The sequence below is a fragment of the Dermacentor andersoni genome, chromosome 3 (assembly GCF_023375885.2).
Source record: "Dermacentor andersoni chromosome 3, qqDerAnde1_hic_scaffold, whole genome shotgun sequence".
Classification (NCBI taxonomy): domain Eukaryota; kingdom Metazoa; phylum Arthropoda; class Arachnida; order Ixodida; family Ixodidae; genus Dermacentor; species Dermacentor andersoni.
Window position 1 is genome coordinate 158,752,975 of NC_092816.1, and position 5,852 is coordinate 158,758,826.

General features: G+C 42.4%; 1 long non-coding RNA gene across 1 annotated transcript; it reads left to right on the plus strand.

The window, feature by feature from the left end:
- Positions 1–1,540: 1,540 nt before the first annotated feature.
- LOC129382997 (uncharacterized) lies at positions 1,541–5,626 on the plus strand. The gene is made up of 4 exons (XR_008610954.2): positions 1,541–1,657; positions 2,867–2,920; positions 3,974–4,163; positions 5,252–5,626. It is a non-coding gene; the product is annotated as an uncharacterized lncRNA (long non-coding RNA).
- The last annotated feature ends 226 nt before the right edge of the window (positions 5,627–5,852 follow it).

A 5,852-nucleotide genomic window follows, 5' to 3' on the forward strand; every position in this document is an offset into this window, starting at 1 on the left:
TAGCGTACGCAGCACTGCTTTTGAACCCCCTAGAAATGTAAAAACAGAAATGTAGCAGTTTCCCCCCAATGCTGCATGAACCACTGCACGAACAACGGCACGAACCAAGGTTCGTAGTTTCATCGCCTGAATAAACTGTAGTAAACAATCGCTTACTCCGTAAATTAGCAAGCACGGGTCGCGCGCGCACGTGCAAACATGAACAGATCTCACTTAATGACCGCGAACACTCGCTGTCACAGCGTCGGCGTGATGAAGGGCGCGAACAGAGCGGACAGAACGCTTCTGCTGCCTCGTCCTTCAAAGCGTCTCCGAAACTTGAAATGGCGCTTTAAAAGCACCCTCCGTGTCCCCCCCCCCCCCCCCCCCCCCCTTGCTTTGCCCCATCGCAAATTATCTGCAAGACAGCGAGAGTGGCGCCAGAACGGGCTGTCGCAACGGCCAGAGGAGAAGCGTGCTAAACCAACGCCTCCTTTCCCGGGCTTGCGCGCATTTTATCACGTGACCACCTATAGATACTCGGGGGCACCCATCCAGGCACTATACATCTCGGCTCACTCTCGTACACTTCCTTTAACGCGCACAGCCAACGGCGCAGGATAAGATCTTATCGCACTTGACTTTATACGTAAACTCACGGCAACACCGACAGATATATTTCGGCGGTTGTGTCTATATAATTGCTATCGCCTAATTCGCAATAAATAAAAATTTTACTAAGGATCAACCACGCTGCTTCTCCATGTCGTGAGAGAGCGGTGAACGATAGCTCTAGAAAATGTGTTGCTAAATCTCCGTCAAATGACTACGCTCCCTTTTGGTGACAGCGGCACACAGTCGCAAGAACTTGTGGAGGAAATACCGGAGTTCTGGCAGCTTCAGGTGCACTAGATCATTCACTAACATGGGCGGCTTTGTAGTTCTATCTCACATCAGAGCAAACTGCACTCGACAAATCAAGGGCAGCCGCACCGTTATAGCTAAGCAAATTAAGGACACTTACGCCGCGTCTTCACACTGCGAGCATGCTCCGACAGCCCACTGATAGATATTTCAAAGACAACCACGCTCGGACGAGCAAATTTTGCTTCTGCCAAGTGAACGTAGCGGGTATTTCACCACGCGTGTTAAATTCATGGCTGTTTCATTCGTGAACATTACTTAAGTGACGTAAAATTATCAGTGAGCAAAAGAGTTTTTATTTCAACGCGAGGAAACAAAACCGAAACTAGCGCAACTGTTTTGCTTAGTTGTGCAGATACAAAATGATCCAAAGCCGACGCCGTCAATAGCATGACGCCATTTCGAAGTTGCGCTGCATCACGCGCGAGTACGTTGTCGTTGAGTGGTTCTGAAATCGCTGCGTTAGGGGCGACTGCAACCAAGCGTTGCGGCAAGTTACGGTGGGATCTTCTGACCGTGCTGTGTGATTGCCACCAGGGGACCGCCGCCAGCAGCAGCGTATCGCCGATTTCGTCTTTGCCGACATCGAGCAACTGCAGCTTGCCGGACCGCCACAAGCGCCCGAAGTGCTGCGGTTTGCACTGCATCTTTCATTGTGATATGGGAGATCGCAACGGACAGAGACGAACAGATGCATACGAACCACTACCAGCGGGGACCTGTGACTTGTGCCATATTTCTCTTAACGTCTCAGGTAAGCATATCAGCTTTTGTTCCGAGTTTACAAACGGCGCGTACTCGGCCCTTCCGGTATGGCTACATTTTGCGCCACGTTTCTCGTGGCAGTTCACTGACGTTTCTTAGGCATGCGTGCGCGTATGTATGCGAAAATACTACTGGCAGACGGAAGCCTCAGGAGAGCATCTGAAATTATTGCAAAGTTGTACTGCCAGGAGAAACACCGTTCTTAACGACTCTAGTGACGAGTGGCCTGTCGCATCGAAAAATACGTAGAATATCAAGTACTGCGTAACTTGAACTGTAGATACAATACTAGCACCAGTGTGACTTTGGCTGGCGAAGACAGGTAGTCGAAAAGACAGCTTGTGTATTCTGAAGATTTACTAGCGCTTTAGGTATATTACCGCGAATAATAAAAGCGCTACAACGCTGTATAGCAGTGTCAGGCGATGTGGCAGCACATATATTTTAAGAGCGGTAAAACGGCTGCATGCACAGGCGAACAAACACAGCGCTTTAAAAACGCTGAAACAGACCAAATTTTATGTGCATTTGGCTGTAAGTAGAAAACACAAAACGCATTAGCTGACAATCTAAGCCTATATATAATGTATTATTTTTACGTAATCTTTATTTTCACGGTTGTATATATTTAAAAGCATGAATATGCTGCAACATTTATATAGTAAATCCTAGTAGGCTTACATAACGTGGCTGTGTTATGTGGTGAAATTGTAATATTGCTACTGGATTTTTTATATTGAGTCCGGTGTTTTATGAAAAAAAGGGTCCTTTTATTTGTAGTTTTATGTTAGTGCGTATAGTTGCCAAGCAGAAATGAGTTCATTGCAAGGTTTTACCTTCCAGTGAGCTGCATATGAACCGAAGTTTATGCTGTCTTGGCTATTGTAATGTGCATACAACAATTTTAAGTATATACAGCTGTAGTTGGCTTAGTCACTGCAGCATATTTTGTGAAAGTAGAAGGCCGTTTATTATTTTGCTGCTTCCATGTGGAAATACCTTTTTTCTTGTACCAAGAAACGCTGACAGTATTGAATGAAATGAAGTGTGGTGTATTTTTCTACTAATATAATAAAGGAAATTTCGTCTGCCGTGTATCAGAGATTAGTTTACCTTCTTGTACTAAATAATGCGTTATGTCTTCGGCTACTGCTGTTGTCCTGTGTATTTTTGAATTTTGAAATGTATTTTATTTTAGGTATTCAAGAAATGGCAGCAGCCAGAAGTCGCCATCTTATCCAGCACGTTATGGGTGAGACAAATCGTAGCAGGCACTTTCGCATATATCATTAGCATATGATGCTATTGTAATTTTTGTGTCCACTTTCCTGTCTTTATGCATTTTGCTATTATTGTGCAAAGGGTAACAGTTTTACACTGAGACAGAGTAATCGCCCAAAGGGGAGACATGGCTGGAGGAGACAACACACACAAGCCTCCCTTGTCCGTATCTCTATGTTGCGCAGTTACTGTCATTATCTACCATCAAGCCCAAGTTCCTCATCAGCTACATTTACTAATGATCCGTTATTACAATTTCATTGACATAACATTGAAATTACAGAGATACACAGGAAGACAGACTTGAACTGATGAAGAGCCATAGAACAAGGATCGCTGGAGTCAATATTTCGACAAAGAGAAGGAGATTTTTCTTCTCAAAACATTGGCTCCAATGAATTTTCTTGTTCTATCACTATTTACGATTAAAAGAAAGCATTATTGCTCTTGCTGAAGTATTATGCATTATGGCATAAAAATTAGCAGGGTGAAATATCAGGAATGTCAAAATTCTTGTATATTCCAGTGCTAGAGCGAAAGCCAGGAAAACAAGATGTAGGGAACCACATTTTTATTTTTCACTGGCCAGTTTGGCCAGTTTCATTCCGATCTTGCACTTTGTTGCATTAACGACCACTGGAATTCGTTAATTGAATTAGCTTGCTGATTTACTTATATTAAGAGATATTGAACTTGTATTAATGCAGCTTAAAATAATGCCTGTAAAAAAATTTGCAATGACATTTTAAGGTGGCAGGCTTGCAGTTGACTAGCAGATCACTTGACGGTATGAGCTCAGGTTTCAACCGAGCTTCCACGCACAAATCAGCTGCACATTTTTCTTTCATTGTTTAGATTTTCATAAACATAAGTACCGTTTCTTTTTTGTCGGGCCTCTAGTTGTGTCGTAGGACCTAACTGTTTACCTTTATTTGTATTGGTAGCCGTGTTACACAGACAGCTCAATTTTTATTGTAAATCGTGACATGCTAGGACTAAGAACAATTTTGCAAATTTGTTGCAGGTACACTATGGCGGCTCCTACTCCTGCGTCCTACCACCACCCTGTCCTGACTACGTCCACTAGGGAGTTGGGAGCCTTTGGCGGCTTCTGCCACTGCATCCTGCCGCCACCATGTCCCAACTACGTCCACCAGGGAGTTGGCAGGCTTAGTGATGATGCCAGCAGGCTGACAGCCGACAGAAACATTCAGGTAAATACCTGTAATTAAGTGGCGTCTTTTTGAGTGAAATGGCTTGTAGTCACTCAGCAATGAAAGAAGTAACTTCAAAGCAGTTCAGACTCCCTGCTATCTGTGCTGGGATGCTCAAGTCCATGCATTTTGTCTTAGCCGCCAAGAGGCTATGTGTATGAGGCGAAATGCAATGCAAATTTTGAAACTACAAGAGACCACTTGTAAAATTTTTTTCTTGCTTAACATAAAAACTACTTTGATAAAGCTTTACCAATTTAAAAACAATACAATGTACTCTCATACATGGTATTTGGCATAAATTTACTAGGGCTGCCTCAATGGTAAGTAGGCCGATAAACGTACACCAAAACTGACTTCTTTTCCAAGTTCATCCTCCTCTCTCTGCACTGCTGTATAATGTATCTTTCTGATACCATTCTTGCACGCAGCACAAGTCCTAAACACATGGATTGCATAAATTTGCAGCTTTTGCTGTAGGTCACTTCTGTGAAAATAAAGTTAATAAGCTATTTTGTCCATTTTTAATCAGCCATGATAAGCTGAGCAGTGGCTAATAAGCAGTTAAGTTTTTGGTATAAGGCCTCTCTTCATTGTCGTTGAAAATTTGGCCCTCTTAATGAAGGAACCAAATTTTTGGCTATGCCATTTTATGATGCATACTTTGGTGCGTTACACAAAATTTGACATAATGTTTATGCCAGTGAAATTTTTTTTTGCTTTAAGTATTGCGTGAAATTGAGATTTGTTCTATATTGAAGGGCCCTCAGTTTTCAAACGGAAATTCCAAGTGGTCGTGTGCCAGGTTGGAACAGCTGTCATGGAATAGCCTACTTACACAAATAGGGAGGGTCATGTACACTTGACTTTATGTTAAGATACTATTATTGTTTCACAAAAGACAAAATGAAGGATTCCATCCTATAAGCAGCTCTTCACATTCATTTACACTTTTGCACATTTATATACCTTGAGTATGGTGACTTGTGTCTGTTTTCATCATCTGCTATGTGCAGATAGTAAACTTGAGATTTGCCCTATGGTACAGAATATTTTGGTGCTTAAATATATGGATCTGTGTTTTTCAGGTTGCCTCGAAATTTTACCCAAGCCATGCCGCACACTTGGGCCAAGCCTCTTGTGAACGACGTATAACCAGGCTCAACGCATGAGTGTCGAGTGAGTCCGGAGATCAAGGCAACCTGCTGTGCAACCAGCGTGCAACCTTTGGTGACCCCTCTAATGTTCTACCTATTTCACAGCTGTGCCTCACCTACCATCTATCCAAACAGCATCACCATCTGTGATCACTTATCGAACCATGGATGAATGTTGGGGTGGAGTGATTTGAACATTCTATTTGTCTCTTCAAATTCTTTGCAAATATTTCTGTTATTATAATTCATATGTGTCTTTAGTACCTAGTTTTTAATAGTTCCTTTCTCTTAGAATTCTCACCATCTACTCCTGTTATTATAATTTATACCTGCCTTTAAGCCCTGTTTCTTGTAGTTCTTTTGTACTTGTGGATGTAATTGATAGGTTCTTAATTCTTGTTATACAGAAGGCCAAAATGCCAACTTACGGCATTTTTTCTTCCTTTGATAATCTACAGCACTGCAATGTGTTCAAGAAATGTACCATAACACGGGCTCTGGTGCAGGATAAATTTAAGAGCAATATAGAGTA